Source organism: Portunus trituberculatus, chromosome 19, assembly GCF_017591435.1.
Source record: "Portunus trituberculatus isolate SZX2019 chromosome 19, ASM1759143v1, whole genome shotgun sequence".
NCBI lineage: Eukaryota > Metazoa > Arthropoda > Malacostraca > Decapoda > Portunidae > Portunus > Portunus trituberculatus.
Window position 1 is genome coordinate 10,885,938 of NC_059273.1, and position 17,500 is coordinate 10,903,437.

General features: G+C 46.6%; 1 protein-coding gene across 6 annotated transcripts in view; it reads right to left on the reverse strand.

Moving 5' to 3' along the window:
- LOC123506358 (MAP7 domain-containing protein 1-like) overlaps positions 1 to 17,500 on the reverse strand; it is a 290,206-nt gene that overhangs the window by 133,689 nt on the left and 139,017 nt on the right. Inside the window, exon 1 of one of the 6 annotated variants that reach the window (XM_045258395.1) lies at positions 6,995 to 7,175. The exons of 4 other annotated variants lie outside the window; for them this stretch is intronic. The gene's annotated coding sequence lies outside the window, so the exon portion shown is untranslated. Of the gene's footprint in view, positions 1 to 6,689; positions 6,900 to 6,994; positions 7,176 to 17,500 lie in introns of those variants that run through there. One more of the 6 variants, XM_045258394.1, reaches the window with a different exon arrangement.

A 17,500-nucleotide genomic window follows, 5' to 3' on the forward strand; every position in this document is an offset into this window, starting at 1 on the left:
GAGGAAGCACTTGTCATGAAGTGAACGCGTGTTGGAGGGACATGAAGAAGCGTCAATTTCAACACGCCCTCCTCCTCCTCCTCCTCCTACTCCTCCTCCTCCTCCTCCTCCTCTTCCTTCTTCCTCTTCATACAGCTCGTCAGGGAGTTGTCAAGCACTTTAACCCTTCCCGGGGCGCCTCTTTTACTGCAAGAGGAGGAGGAGGAGGAGGAGGAGGAGGAGGAGGAGGAGGAGGAGGAGGAGGAGGAGGAGGAGGAGGAGGAGGAGGAGGAGGAGGAGGAGGAGGAGGAGGTAAACGAGACACAGAAGCCCGGTATCAGCAAGGGTGTGGCCGGAGGAAAAGGAGGAAGGGAGGGAGGAGAGGGGAGACACACAGACTTACATACATACATATATACATACAGACAGACAGACAAACATAAAGGTAGGCAGGCAAGCAGCGGATATGTCAGGAGATAAACAAAAAAGTAAACAAAACACAGGTGCACTCCGCCCATCACACACACACACACACACACACACACACACAGAGAGAGAGAGAGAGAGAGAGAGAGAGAGAGAGAGAGAGAGAGAGAGAGAGAGAGAGAGCTTGACATCACTTCCTCTCCCTTTCTTTCATTTAAATATCATGTCTCTTCCTCCCTCTCCTCTCTCTCTCTGTATCTTTCTTCCTCCTCCATCTCACATCATCTCCATACACCTCCACCTTTTTTCCTCCACTCCCTCACCTCTCCCTCACCTCTCCACGTAATCTTCTCCACCTTTCTCTCCATACAACAGAAAAATAACATGAAAAAAGTTATTTCCTCCTGAAGGGGATGAGAGTCTGACAGTGTCCTCCTCCTCCTCCTCCTCCACCAGCATGTCATCTCCACCACCACAGCTCCACTCCTATCTCCACCCTCTTTTTTCACCATTATTTTCATCTGTTCATCCTCCCTCATCTCTCATCTCTTCTTTCATTACCATCTTGTCCTCCTTCACTTATTAAATTGCCTCCTCCTGTTCCTCCTCCTCCTCCACTTCCATCATACTTTAAAGCAATTCAATATCAGCCAAACTCCACATGATCCTTCACTACCGCCACACTCTACCGCACATCCCTGCACACACACACACACACACACACACACACACACACACACACAATAATAAGGTCCTGTTTGGCCAGCACCTGTTTACTGTCAAGGTATTTTTTTTTCTTTCTTTCATTCTTTCTTTTTTTTTTTTTTTTTTTTTTTTTGTAAGTGCAAGATTCATCCAGCTCTCTCTCTCTCTCTCTCTCTCTCTCTCAATCCCTCCCTCCCTCCCTCCGATTCTTTCGCTTTTGCTCCAGTTTTATGATCTTCCTCCTCCTCCTCTTCTTCTTCTTCTTCTTCTTCTCCCACGCAGTTTGAGTCACCGATAAACTGTGTGTGTGTGTGTGTGTGTGTGTGTGTGTGTGTGTGTGTGTGTGTGTGTGTGTGTGTGTGTGTGTGTGTGTGTGTGTGTTCATTCCTTAACTGGGTTCTATTTTACCTTTTATTTTGATCACTGTTTTTCCACTTTCTTCCTCCTCTACCTCCTCCTCCTCCTCCTCCTCCTCCTCCTCCTCCTCCTCCTCTTCCACCAGCAATCATTATTCCAATCAGACATACACTCATAACAGTAACCAGGTCTTCTTCCATCCAGGTCTCTCTCTCTCTCTCTCTCTCTCTCTCTCTCTCTCTCTCTCTCTCTCTCTCTCTCTCTCTCTCAGTGCACAACATACGTACATTATTTTCACACATACCTAAGCTTTTAAAATCCTAAATCTTCCCTGTGCGTGTTTATGTCCGTGTGTGTGTGTGTGTGGAGGAGCATCGTGTTTGCGTGTTGGTGTTTTCATGATTTTGAGAGCATGAATTATGGAGATGAATTGCTATACTCTCCTTCTCCACTACCTCCACCACCACCACCTCCTAACATCACAGTATGGCGCCATTATCCACCACCATCACCATTTCCACGTCCCCTGACCCCTTAAAATCTCCAGGAAAACACGTCTTCCACTTCTCCACTTCCTTCTCCACTTTAATTAACCTTAACTCACCTGCTCCACTCCTCACACCTTCCCCAATAACATTTACATTCCTTCCTTACTCCCTCATTCATCATGCCACACCTTTCTCTCTCCTCCACTCTCTAATACTCCACTTCTCCACTCAGATTCTGTTCTCCACCTCCTCCACTTGCTTTTCACTCCACCGTTGGTCTAGTTTCCTTATATACTCTTGTATTTTCTTTTTTTCTTTCTGGCTATTATAAAATGAGTAAGGAGATAAATACGTGATAATGTACTGGGCTGAGACTTTCACGGGGAGGAAGAGGAGGAGGAGGACTAAACACACACGCACACACACCGTTGTAGTTTACGCCCAGTAATTTTGTGGACACACACACACACACACACACATTCCTGAAGTGGTATAAGAATGTGAAGTGAAAAAAAAAGTACAGAAAATGGAGATTGACAAGGGCAGATGGAGGAGGAGGAGGAGAAAAGAGGTGCAGGTGTATCTTGCTTCTAGTGTTGACACAGCGGCTCCCTTCCTTCCCTCCCTCTCTCTCTCTCTCTCTCTCTCTCTCTCTCTCTCTCTCTCTCTCTCTCTCCAGCCCGGCCAGGTGTTGCACGGAGAAACGGTACAATCAGCGCGTGGCCAGGTGAGGGAGAGGGAAAGGGAGAGGCAGTGGGAGAGGGAGGGAGAGGGGTATAAGGGTTCTCGTGGTCAAACTAGAATGACATGAATAACAGGGAGAAGGGGGGGAGGGGTTTTAGGAATGTGATGTCCTGGTTATGTGATGATAGTAGCAGCAGCAGCAGCAGCAGCAGCAGCAGCAGCAGCAGTAGTAGTAGTAGTAGTAGTAGTAGTAGTAGTAATAGTAATAGTAGTAGTAGTAGTAGTAGTAATTGTTGTTATTTCTGCTGTTCGATTCCCAGTAATGATAAGGAAGCCGGGGAAGAGGAGAAGGAAACGAAGAAGAAGAAGAAGAAGAAGAAGAAGAAGAAGAAGAAAAGAAGAAGAAAAAGAAGAAGAAAAAAAAGATGAAGAAGAGGGGAGGAGGAAGACCAGTGACTGTCAAAAGCAACCTGAGCCGTGTATGTAAAGCTTAATCACACACACAGACACAGACACACACACACACACACACACACACACACACACACACACACACACACACACACAGACAAAAGTTCGTGACTTCCACCAAGGTCAATCTCTGTCATCGTGATTAAGAACACGGGTCTTCTCCATTCCTCCTCCTCCTCTTCATAATTTCATCCACTTTTCCACTTCTTTCCTCCTCTATTCCTGTTTCTCATTTCGTTGATATCTCCCTGTAGTTCCACTTATTTCCCTACCACCTCCTCCACCTCACTCTCCTCCTCTTCCACCTTCAATCGAATCTCCACTTCTCCACTGGTCTCCACATCGCATGGCTGGTCACTCACATCTGCCACTCACTCCGAAACCACGTAAAGTGAGGGAGGGATGGAGGGAGAAGCAGGGGGCAGGGGAGAGAGCGGTTAGTGGAGGGATGGGAGTGGAGGGGTTGAGATGGAAGGTAGTGGTAGAAGTGGTTTAGGTAACAGTGGATGAGTGATTGAAGGAGGTAGGGCTTTTTTTTCCCCTCTCTCTCTCTCTCTCTCTCTGGTGGTGGTGGTGGTGGCGTTCCCGTCTGCCTTCCACAGTCTTCTCTCCCACCACGCCATCCATTCAATCTCGCCACCCCCCCTCAACCCTCCCTCCTCCCAAACCCCCATAGCCCACACAAGATTCCTTCCCATCCCCCGCCCCCTCCCAACGTGTCTTAATTCCCCACACTGCATCTCTCCACCCTCGCACTTCTCATTAGCCGTTTTCTAGCACCTCTTATTGCCCACTCCCCCACCACGTGTTCACTGCACTGCTCTGCTCTGCTCTGCTCTGCCCCGCCCCGCCCCGCCCTGCACCTCGCGTCAGAGCCACAGTCACAGTTAAATATAAACTCCAGGGGTACGATGCAGAGGGTACCGCAGGGCCGGGGGACGGTAGGTGGACGGCTGGTCAGGGGGATGCAAGATCAAGGAAGATTGGTGGGGGGTGGGGGGATGATCAGGGGGCGGTGGTATTATTTGGTTCACTACTGCGACGTTGGCAAATCGTGTAGTGGCGTGTAGGACTTGGCAGGCCAGGCAGCAGGCAGGCAGCAGGCAGCGGCGCGCGGCTCCCTCCTGAGTTCCTCGGCAGCTCGGCTCACCGCAAAGCCGTGCAAGACGCGAAGGACGTGACCGCCGCGAGGGTCGTTGGCACCGTGAGGCTGAAGCTTCCTCCCCGTGGCTCCCGCTTCCCAGAGACCTTCACGAAGACACCAACGGTACTCCCCAGACGCTCCATCATCTCCACCAGTCCCCAGAGACTCTCAGTCAGTGCAGGTGGTCTTCATTCAGTCCCGTGGCCTTTAAACAGTTCCCCGTGGTCTTCAGTCAACCTGTTGCCTTCAAACATTCTCTCGTGGTTTTCGTCAGTCTTACGTAGTCCTCAACCAGTCTTTCGCGGTCCCCAGTCATCCCACAGCCCTCAGCCAGTCCCCCGCGGCCATCAGTCAGTCCCGCAGATCCGGCAGAGTGACAGTCGAGGTGTCAACAGCCTCCGGGAAGACGCATGCCGCCTGACAACGAGGCAAGGAGGTTACGAGTGACCTTTCGCCCGCCCACACCCGAGCTGGCGCCTGGCCGTGGTAGACGTGGTGGTCGTGGTGGGCGGACGGGCTGAGGCGGGACAGGACAGGACAAGCAGACGGTATAAATATAGATAAAGCAGACAGACAGGTAAACAGATAAACAGGCAGACACACAGATGAGGGCTGAGACCGATACACTTAGGCTGGCCGATGGGGTGCTTGACCGGGGAGGGCTTAGCGGAAGTCTCGTGGACACAGCCGTCGGGAGGCAAGAAGTCTCTGCCTGTGCACACCTGCTACACATACTTTAACTTGCACCTGCCGCAGCCAAGCACAACCCACACACCTGCCTCACACCTGCACCACTCATCGTACCCACATATATTAAACCCACACAGCTAAATACGTAACCTAAACTCCATATCAAACACCCTAGCAACAAACTGTACCCATATATGTGAACCAAACAGGAAATACAACCTTTAATACTCCGCAAAAAAACACACACCCACACAAACCCACACACATACACACTAGTCCGCCACTATCTCACCATGACCAAAGCTTGTGTGGAGGAGTAGTGATGTGGAGATGACAAGCAGCACGTCCTCACCTTCCCACCCCCTGACTACAGATACCTTATCACGCTGAACACTAACACAAGGTGGAAAGGCAAGCAGTGTAGTGGTAACCGTCCCGTGCTGGCTTGTCCTACTTTCCCTCAAGCCAACACCTGCCCTTGTACTGCCATATATCCCTTACCCTCATTTTACTGCCCCTATTACCTCTCCTTCTCTCCCCTCATCCTCACTCTCAGGTCCCTTACCCCTTTCACTTCTTTGCATGTCCTTTTTACGCCCTTCACCTCTCTTTCCTTTCCCTCTCACTATCTTTCGCTTCCGCAACCCCTTAACCTGCTGCCCCCACCTCCCTTCTCACGTACCCCCTGCCGACCCCTCCAGCCCCCCCCAGTCCTTTACCGCCATCGACCAGCAGAATTCCGAGGCCATGTGGCTTCTGGAGGGCCACGAGGCCGCCTCCACCACCTCAGACACTCGGGTATCGATTGTGTGTGTGTGTGTACGTACCTCAAGTAAACAGAGTGTGTGTGTGTGTGCGTGTGTGAGACTCCACGACACTAATACTGCCTCACTCACGCACATGCACGCACTCATATGAATAGGTTACGTGTGAGATTGAGAGGAGGCAGGAAGGGGGCAAAGAGGTACATGAGGTGAGGGGAGTCGAGGAATGGGGGAGGAAAGGGTTGGTGAGGAGTGAGAGGAGTGTTGTGGTGAAGGTGAGTCGAAGTATAGAGCATTTCAAAGGTCAGTCCCTCAGCTGTTTGTAAGGTCTCGCAGTGTCTCCGCGTGTCTGTTGCCTTGGGCGGCGGTGACAGCGACAGGGGGCGTGGGGTGTAGGACGAGGCGGAGGGGATGCAATAAGGATCACTTCCCCGTGTTTCCCAGGCTGTGGAAGACTCCTAACGCCACGTCGCTCCCCGCCTCGCTCCACGCCCTCACTGTAGCACTGCCCTTCCTTCCTTCCTTCCTTCTTTCAAAACCATCACAGTCCCATCCCCGAATATCACCTCCAGTGTTCCCCTTTTGTGCCAGACCGGAAAGCGTTGTTAATACTGGATGAGCGAGGTGAGTATGGGCGTCGGTGGGCGGCGCACTCAACGGTACGTACAGCGCCCACACACACACACACACACACACACACACACACACACACACACACACACACACACACCGTAGCTACATAAAACACGCGGTACATTTCCACTAACTTTCCACTCCGTGCTCGCCAAAAGCCACACGCCACGACCCACTGATTGCTCCACGATCACAAGTCACCCCGGCATGACACCCACACACTCCAGTCCTCCTCCTCCTCCTCCTCCTACTGCTCCTCCTTCGCCTCTCTCTCGAGGGTGACACAGGGGGCTTTCGTCAATATTCCTGGTGAAGCCTTGGCCCCTCACATATCATCACGTCGCCCACCTGGTCCCTGTGTGTTGGTTCGCTGAGGGGCCGGAGCCGGGCCGGGGCGGGGCAGGGACGGGGCCCGCCTGCTGATGGGGACAGTTCCGCGCCCCACCGGCAGCACACTCTTACTAATACAGATGATCACAGCTGGGGAGGTGCACGCGTTCCTCCACACAGCTGGCCCTGCACCACGCCTGGCCCGCCTGCTGGCCCGCGCCTCCCCCACCAAGCACGACCACACGCTCCTCTCACCACAGACGCACACACGCACACACACGACACAGGGTAAACACAGAGCTAGTGCTCAGAACGACACACACGTGCAAGGCGGCAGCGTACAGCGCACACGGCAGCCGGGAAGCAACTAATGTCTGGCGGCGGCGGCGTGTTTAGACTGACGGCAGAAGGTTGGGGCGGGGGAGGGCTGAGGCCTCTGTCTGTGCCACGGCCGCCACGCCTTCCCCACAGACCCCACGCCTACACGCGACACTCCACGAGGATCTGCGCTGTACCTCACCCCCTTCAATTCCCGAAACGCCCCAGAAATACCGTGAAATAACACGTTCAAAAATTCCCGTGCTGGCCACTGTTGACAGGACTCGGATGCCAGACGCCACCACCATCACCACCACCACGACAACCACCACCATCACCATCACCACCACCGCCCGGCAACTCGCCTCACTGGGCCAAACTCTTACTAATCTCCTGAAATTTCCTTCCGGGGAATATCGTCATAAAAGACCCTCTTGTCACTGCCATGGGCCGCTGAAGGGAGGAACGGGACGAGGGAGCGAAGTGCATGGTAGGGCGGCATTCCTCTCCCTTCTCCCTCTCCCACTCTCCCTCTCCCCGCATGAGTGGAGGAGAGTGACGTCACCCAGCTGGCTTCTTACCTAAAATAAGAATATCCGTTCTCGCCACGATCCCCAAGTGCCGCGAGCAAGTTCAAGGCGCCCCCCCAGGTGACACCCCGCCCCTCCAATGACCCCCTCCCCCCCACAGACACGCAAAGGTAAGGCAACAAAGCAAAACAAACAAAACTGTAACCATAAAAACAAAAATACTAGACCTCAGGGACATCATTACACACACACTCTCTCTCTCTCTCTCTCTCTCTCTCTCTCTCTCACAAGTGACAGACAATGTACACTAAAGACGGTTCCTACACCCTTCCCCACCCCACCCAACCCTGCCCCGCCGAGAGTCCTACAGGATATGCCCCAGGCGCTCTCCAGTCACCACGAGGCAGCAACAGGGGAGTGTGGGCGGCTCACTGTGTGCCGGTAGGAGTAACCCACCCACATACTCATCTTCTTTTGAATCAACAGGAAACAACACCAAGAAATAGTAGTAGCAGTAGTAGTAGTAGTAGTAGTAGTAGTAGTAGTAGTAGTAGTAGTAGTAGTAGTAGAAGAAGAAGAAGAAGAAGAAGAAGAAGAAGAAGAAGAAGAAGAAGAAGAAGAAGAAGAAGAGAAGAGAAGAGAAGAGAAGAGAAGAGAAGAGAAGAGAAGAGAAGAGAAGAAAAGATAAGAAAAGGAGGAGAAGAAGAGGAAAACCAAGAAACAACATCTGGACTTCCCTTCTTTCTCTTCCCCCTCTGTAGTTCGTTTATTTGCTTTCTGCTCTGCCTCCTCCGCGCCCTTTCCTCCCCTACACGCGGCCTTGCGGTACCCCTTGCAATGGAGGAGGAGGAGGAGGAGGAGAAAGAGGGAGGCTACAGAAGTGAGAGGAAAAACACTAAAAAAACGCCAAAAGTCCCTCCCATCAACATTTTTTCCCTTCGTCTTTCTCTCCTTCCCTCCTGTTGCCGCGTCGAGATCGGTATGTAAAGCACAGGAAACGAGAGAGAGAGAGAGAGAGAGAGAGAGAGAGAGAGAGAGAGAGAGAGAGAGAGAGAGAGAGAGAGAGAGAGAGAGAGAGGAAGGAAGGAAGAAAACAGACGTTAAAATTCAAATGTTCGAGTTTGGAGGGAAGATTTTACGAGAGAGAGAGAGAGAGAGAGAGAGAGAGAGAGAGAGAGAGAGAGAGAGAGAGAGAGAGAGAAGCGCACGTGAGAGGTGAGAGAGGGCAGGCAGCAAAGGGTAAGACAGGAAGGAGGAACTGATGGAGGGAGAGGGAGAGGGAGAGGAGAGGAGAGGAGAGGAGAGGGAGAGGGAGAGGGAGAGAGAGAGAGGGGGGGAGAGGGAGAAAGTGAGAGGAACAGGTATTTAGAAGAGGTGAAGGGGAGCGTGTGAGGGGAGGGAAGAGAGGAACAAATGATGAGAGGGAGAGATAAAGAGGTGAAGGAGAAGGAACACAAAAATAGAGGAAGGAGATAGGAACAAAAAGATAACGATAATGAAGAGAGAAAGAAAGGTATGGACAGATAAGAGGAACAAGGACGAGAGAGAGAGAGAGAGAGAGAGAGAGAGAGAGAGAGAGAGAGAGAGAGAGAGAGAGAGAGAGAAGTAGAAGGAAGAGGAAGCGAGAGAGGGGAAGGGGGGGGGTTACAGTACCTGGCAAGAGTAAATATAGGTGTGACAAAGTGGAAGATAAGGAGGAGGAGGAGGAGGAGGAGGAGGAGGAGGAGGAGGACAAAGGAATACAAAGGAAAGCCAAACAGCAACAGACCTGTTGGTCCTTTCGAGGCTGTTTGGTAACTACTTCTAACTGGCTACAGATAAGAGAGACAGGACAGTACAGGAGAAGGCTCCTCCCCACCCACCACTCCCTCCAGCTTTCGCTGGCATGGAAAATAGCTTGGAAAAGTACCATGCAGTATGGAAAAAACTGACATGGAATTTTCACAGGAAAGGATGAAAGGAGATTCTATTATTCACCCTACGGTGAACTCTACATATCTATCTATAAGAAAGTTAATATAGTATCATGTTTAATTATTCAGACAAGAAGAGAGCTTGTTGGGGTTATTCTTTAAATATTTATCAATTTTGTTTTTGAATGATGCAATGGAAGTACTGTTTACTATTTCTGAAGGAAGCTTATTCCAAATGTTAACTATTCTATTAAAGAAAAAGTGCTTTGCCTCGTGGGTTTTAAAGCGTTTTGGTGTAATTTTAAATCCATTATTCCTTGTTATGGTGGAATGATCAATAGTAAAATATTTATTGACATCAAGGTTGTTGTATCCCTGAAAAATTTTGAAAACTTCGATTAGGTCTCCTCTTATCCTGCGCTTTGTTAAGCTGAATAAATTTAATGCTTCCAGTCGTTCCTCATACGGCTTGTTTCTCAATCTCGGAATCATCTTGGTCACTCTACGCTGGATCCTTTCCAGTTTTTCAATGTCTTTTCTGTAATATGGTGACCAGAACTGCACACAGTATTCAAGCTGAGGACGCACCAATGAGTTATATAAAGTAAGGATAACTTTTTCTGATTTAAATTCAAAGGTTCTTCCAATGAACCCAACTAATTTATTTGCATTCTTTACTGCTTCTGTGCAGTGTTTGCTCGGCTTGAGATCTTTAGACACCACAACACCAAGATCTTTTTCATTCTCAGCACTTTCCAGAGGTACATTACTCATTACGTATTTTGCTTGTACATTGTTACTTCCAATGTGTAAGACTTTACACTTTTCTATATTGAATTTCATTTGCCATTTTTCTGCCCAGCGTGTCAGTTTATTTAAGTCACACTGTAGTTCTTGCCATTGTGACGTTGATGTAACTTTGCTCATTATTTTGGTGTCGTCCGCGAATTTGCTTATTTTACAAGTGATTCCTTCATCAATATCATTAATATAAACAATGAAAAGAACTGGTCCTAATACAGAGCCTTGAGGAACACCACTTTTCACATTGTGCCACTCTGATTCTTTTCCATTTATAACAACTCGTTGCTTTCTGTCAGAGAGCCAGTCTTCCAGCCATTTCAGGGTATTTCCAGCTATGCCGTGAGCTTTTACTTTGCTGATTAGCCTCTTGTGAGGGACAGTGTCGAAAGCTTTCTGGAAATCAAGATAAATAACATCCACTGCTTTTGTCTCGTCATACGAGTTAAAAACTTCATAAAAGAAGTCTAGTAGGTTTGTTAAGCAGGATCTCTTGTTTCTGAAACCATGTTGTGAATCCTTCATGATCTTATTTTCTTCTAAAAATTTGACAATCTTATCTCTGATTATCGTTTCCATCAGCTTGCACACTACTGAAGTAAGGCTGATTGGTCTGTAATTAGCTGGGAGTGATTTATTTCCTTTCTTGAAAATGGGCGTGACATTTGCTAGCTTCCACTCCTGGGGACTTTCCTGCTTGTAAAGTTTTATTGAATATAATCGTGAGTGGTTTCACGAGCTCATTTTTCGCTTCTTTGAGAAGCCTGGGTGATATCTTGTCTGGTCCAGGCGTTTTGTTTACGTTCATGCTGTTCATGACTGTGAGGATTTCATTTTCTGTAACTATGAAGTCAGGCAGTGTTTTGCCTTGTGCCTGAGGCTCTGGCATGGGCAGACTATTTTGGACATCTTCAGTCGTGAAGACTGTTGAGAAGAATCTATTTAGGACGTTTGCCATTTCAGCTTCGTTATCTATTTGGTTTCCGTTTTCTGTTATGAGTGGACCAATTGTTGAGGCTAAGACTCTTTTGGATTTTACATAACTGTGAAATTCCTTTGGGTTGGTTTTACAGGAGTTTGCGATCTGAGCTTCTACAGATTTTTTGCTGCTTTTTATCAACTTTTTTGCTTTTCTACGCAATCTGTCATGCTCTAATTTATCATTATTATGCTGTGTTAATTTGTATTTGTTGTATGCTTCTTTCTTTGCTAGAAGACAGCTTTTAATTTCATTATTCCACCATTTCGGTTTGGTGTTTAGTAGTTTCCTTCTGTTTCTTAGTGGTATACACATCTTAGCTGTATCATTTATCTTTTCAGCAAACACCTCCCATGTCTTATCTACATCTGGTGTTTCCAGCAGTATATTCCAGTCAATGGATGCAAGCTGCATACGGAGTCTTGTGTAGTTTGCACGCCGATAGTCTGGCACTTTTTCTTTACTTTCATTCACTTTTCCTTTGTCAAAATTTATGGTGAATTTTAAGGTGCGATGATCGCTGGAACTGAATTCTGGTCCAATTTCCACATTTTCAATAGTATTCTCATCATTTGTTAGAACGATATCAAGGATATTGTTTCCTCTTGTCGGATGCTTGATGTGTTGGTGGAGGGAGCTTTCAAGCATGCTATTATACAGCTGCTGGCCAGCGTGAGCTGTCAGTGGTTCGCCCCACCTTGTGACTGGAAGGTTAAAATCTCCCATAATTATGCAATTGTTTACGCAGCAAATGTCCGCGATTTGTTCATACAATTGTTCGTCTGTGGCGGGTGACTGGGCTGGAGGACGATAGACGAGACCTAATGATATTCTTCGGGATTTATTTTCTATATGAATGAAATTGACATCTATGTTTGCAATGGTTGAAGTTGGCATCACACGAGCACGAAGATTACTTTTAACGTAAAACATTACACCGCCCCCTGTACGGTGAGATCTTTCGCTACTAAAAATGTTATAGCCATCAAGTGAGTATTCTGCGAGGTAATCTCTGTGTGTTGTATTAATCCAAGTTTCTGTGATGCCGATGATGTCATAGTTTTCTTGATGTATAAGAGCTTGGAGCTCATTAAATTTATTTCGTAAACTACGGGCATTGAAATAGCAAGCTCTGATCTTGCCTGAATCTGAAGATGAACTTACGACGCTGAAGTTCCTTCTGCCACCTGCACGTTTTTGATCTGTGGAGACAAACTTTATCATGAATTAATCTCCCCATCCTGGCTGCTCCCACTGCATTTAGGTGGAGACCGTCTCTGTGAAATAATTTGTGTTCATTATAGAAGTCATTCCACATGTTAAGAAACTCGACGTTTTCCTGTTGGCAAAGAGTCTTCAATCTGTTATTAGTACTGAAAGCAAGGTTATAGAAACGTGCGTCCGCGTTGATCCTCGGGAGAATACCTGAAATTACAATATTTCTTGATTTAGTCTTGTATTTCTTGATCATCTCCTTGTACTTCTCCATCAGTTCTTCTGAGCGGGAGCGGTGGACGTCATTTGTACCTGCGTGGATGACATAAAGTGTATCATTAGTGGCGTCCTTTGTCACGTCCTCAACACAGTCCGTGATGTCACGGAGTGTGGCTCCTGGAAGGCAGTAGCGTCGTCTACGAGGAGGAGGAGAAGGAGGAGGAGATACTGTACATGGTTTATGGCAGTGATGGTAACGATGGTGATAGATAGTGGTAGTGGTGGTGGTGGTGATGATAGTAGCATATCACAAGTACTGACGGATGTGTCTATTACCTGCCTGCCTACCCTTCTCTCTCTCTCTCTCTCTCTCTCTCTCTCTCTCTCTCTCTCTCTCTCTCTCTCTCCACACATCCCCTACAGGTTCCCACGCCCCTCCTCCCTTCCCTCCCTTTCTCTCCCTCATCTGATCGCCAGCAACACAACATTAACTGACCAACCCTGCTGTCACACACCGCCCTTCACTCTCCCTTCCTAGCGAGGCATGTAGGAGCCCCCTCTCCCTCTCCCTTCTCTCCCCGCCAATATGTAATCCCTAAGGCTTTATCTCTACTGCCGGAGATAAGAGAGGCTGGGAGTGTTACATAAGGTAGGTGTGAGAGGAGGGAAGAGGGAGGAGGGCAGGAGAGAAGAGAGGATGAAAAAGGAAGGTGTTTTGCAATGATGGAGTGAGTTAAATGAAGAAAGTGGAGATGAGATGAAATGAGAGGAGAGGAGAGGAGAGGAGAGGAGAGGAGAGGAAAACAAAACAAGACAGAACATAAAAAAAAAAAAATAGGAGGGAAAAGGTGAATAGGGAAAATGGTAATGGGTTGGATAGGGAAGGATAAAGAAAGGGATGCGGTGATAGAAAGAGAAGAGGTGAGAGAAGAGGAAAGGAAGAGGAGGAGAGCTAACAGATATAATTCCAGTCACAGTTATTTAAATCTATCCCATTAACTCTCTCTCTCTCTCTCTCTCTCTCTCTCTAATCTTCCTTCCTTCTATGTATATAATAATTCTCAACTTTTACCATATTTCACTAAGTTTAGAAAGTGGGAAGAAAAAACATTATTGATTGATATAAACTTTCCATATCAACTTTTCTCTTAGACTTTACATGATTTATAATTGTTTATTTGAACCCGCTAACCTTTCCTCTCCTTCCCTCTTCCCTTCATCATCCCTTCCTCTCCTTCCCTCTTCCCTTCATCTCTCCCTTATCAAAATACTGCCTCCTTACCATCCTCTCCCAGGCTCTCTTCTTCTCTAGTCTGTTCATGTGCTTCTCTCTCTCTCTCTCTCTCTCTCTCTCTCTCTCTCTCTCTCTCTCTCTCTCTCTCTCTCTCTCTCTCTCTCTCTCTCTCCTGTCCTGTACCCTTCTGGTCTGTTACGTCACTCACTATTGCAAGGCTGACATCACCGCTACCACCACCACCACCACCACCACTCCACTCCACCATACGCCAGCTACACTTTCACACTTGGCATCACAACCACCTCCACATCCACCACCACCGCCACTCACTCACTCCACCACTATCGTCATCACCATATCGTCACCACACATTCCTCTTATGTAAGCTTTATTTTGTCTGTCCATTCTCTCTCTCTCTCTCTCTCTCTCTCTCTCTCTCTCTCTCTCTCTCTCTCTCTCTCTCTCTCCCTCCATAACAGGAATAGTGATTATTTTATTTTTTCATCCTCTTCCCTTTTATGGGGAAAAGAGCGATGATACACACACACACAAACACACACACACACACACACACACACACACACACACACACACACACACACACACACACACACACACACACACACACACACCTGCGTATAACACGAAAATGAGCAGCTGCACAGGTGTTACAAATGTGGTGATATGCACACACACACACACACACACACACACACACACACACACACACACACACACACACACAATGCTTCCCTTACTATATAATTAGGTTACATTACACCACTACATAAACACCACCACCACCACCATCACCACCACCACCACCACCACCACCAATATTCAGAGACGCAATTCAAATATAAAATAAAGAAAAAAGAAAAAAAATCAACAAAATATATATAAAAAAAACACTAAAACGCCTCCAATTCAGGATGTTACGCCAAGAACTTCCTGCTGCCATTAATCTTTACGCCGGTGGGGAAAAAATAAATAAATAAAAAAAAAAAAAGACAAATCGATGAGCAACCACCGTCACCATCACTCACCACCACCACCACCAACACCTTCATTATCAACACCTCCATCCATCACTACCAAGAACTTACGAGATATAAAAGAACAAAACAATAACAAATAATATTCATCACCATTGTCTTCACTATTACCGTCACCATCATTATCACCATCACAATAACGAAGACCACCATCACCATCATCATCATCACCATCACTATCACCATTATCATTATCAACAACGTCACCATTCTTGTATCACCATTAACGACAAAATAAGCAGTAAGAAAGACAAAGTAAGCAGTATTTAGTATCACTATCATCACTATCATTATCACCATCTTCACCATCTTCACCATCATCATCGCCATCATCAGCTTGCTTCCAATTCTCCTCCATTCATATTTATTAAAGTGAGTCTGGTCTTGCTAGAATGGAAATGATGAGAGAGAGAGAGAGAGAGAGAGAGAGAGAGAGAGAGAGAGAGAGAGAGAGAGAGAGAGAGAGAGAGAGAGAGAGAGAATTACATTTTTATTATTTTTTATATATTTTTTTATTTAATGTTTTTTTTCTAGCGTGAGTCATCTCCCTCTCTCTCTCTCTCTCTCTCTCTCTCTCTCTCTCTCTCTCTCTCTCTCTCTCTCTCTCTCTCTCTCATCTTTTACCCTTTCATCTCTAACAACTGAATCAAGTACCCCTTATTCCCCTCTTTTCCCCTCCCTTCATCCATTCTCTTCCCTTATATTACTTCCCCTTCTTTCCCCTCTACCCTACACTCCCTCTCTTCCCCCTTAGTGACACATGCTACTCTCCCTCCCTCCTCTCCCCTCTCCCCTCTCCCTGAACACCTGTACTGACTCACTCTTTTCACATACACACACACACACACACACACACACACACACACACACACACACACACACACACAGCAGACTACCACCACCTCCTCTTCCTCATCCTCCTCCTCCTCCACACACACGAGTCCCATTGACCTACTTGTCTCTCTCTCTCTCTCTCTCTCTCTCTCTCTCTCTCTCTCTCTCTCTCTCTCCCTAGGTAGCTAATTAGTCCACCTGCCTCTCTCATACCATTAACACATTACACTCGCTACCTGCCTCACCTTGCACCTCCCTCCATTAACCCCTTAGAAGGCTCCCAGTAATGTATTATTTGCCCATTTTAACTTTAACGTGAGAAAAAAAAACACTTCCACACGTCAATATTGCTGGATCTTTTAGTTTTGGTGCTTTTTGTTTGGTTTTGGTTATCTTTGGTCTGTTTTGCAATCTCATATAGAAAAAAAAAATACATCATACAGTTTGGTGATTTAGAAGCTTCGTATAATCGTGAATTTTTGGTCTATAACATTGAAAGGTAGTCACTGGATTCAAAGGGTTAATTTACTTTACCATACTCTCTCTCTCTCTCTCTCTCTCTCTCTCTCTCTCTCTCTCTCTCTCTCTTTACTTCCTTTTTCCTTTCTTTTCTCTTCTTTATTTCTCTCCCTCATTCCCCTCTTACGCTTCTGACTTGTTTTGATTCTCCCCTCCCTTTCCTCTCCCCTCACTACTCTTTTGTAATTATCTATCGCAGTGGCTATTCTGTCTTCTTTTCCACCCTCTTTCCCCTCACTCCCTCTTACGCTACTGACCTATTTTTACTCTCCCTCTCTTCCTTCTCACTGTTCTCTTGTAATAAATCATCGTGGTATCTCTTCTACTTTTCTTTTAAATTTTTTTCCAATTTTCTTCATTCCTTTCTTTATTGGGACTATTTTACCTTTCCCTCATTTCTCTGTCCCTTTCTTATTCTCTTTACCCTCACTTCTCTCTCAGTAATCAATCATGTTCTCTCTTCCACTTCATTTATTTCCCTTTCTCTCTTATTCCTCTCTTACGTTAGTTATCAATGTTTTTTTTCTTTCGATTTCTTTCGCTTTTGTCATTCTCTTTCCCCTCACTTCTCTCTCAGTAATCAATCATATTCTCTCTTCCACTTCATTTATTTCCCTTTCCCTCTTATTCCTCTCTTACGTTAGTTATCAATGTTTTTTTTTTCTTTCATTCGTTTTTTTTTTTTTACTTTTGTCATTCTCTTTCCTCTCACTTCCTTGTTTATTTTACGTGTTTCACTCTTCCCTTTCTTTTATTTACCAACTGCTTTCTTCCTTTCTCTTATCGTGATCATATCCATTCATTCCTATTCACTCCTTTTCTCTTCCCTTCTCTATCTCTCCCCTCATTCCCCCTCTTTATTCACGTATTTTCCTCTTCCTCTTCCTTTTTCTTTGCCTATTCCTTTGTTTCTTTTATCTATCATCCTTTCCATAATATTCCCCTTCCTATCCATTATTTTCCCTTCCTTCTCCATCTTTCCCCTCACTTCGATCTTCCTCTGGTGACCTATCGTGCCTCCCTTCCCCTCTTATCCCCTTCCCTCTCCCCTCACCTTTGGTCCATCCCTTGATTGCAAAGGTGAAAATGACGCTGTAAAATTCCGTGACACAATATGTATGTACGAAAAAATACATAGGCGTGAGAAAATATGAATGCTAATTGACACACAAAAAAAAAAAAAAAAGGAAAAAAAAATAGATATGAATA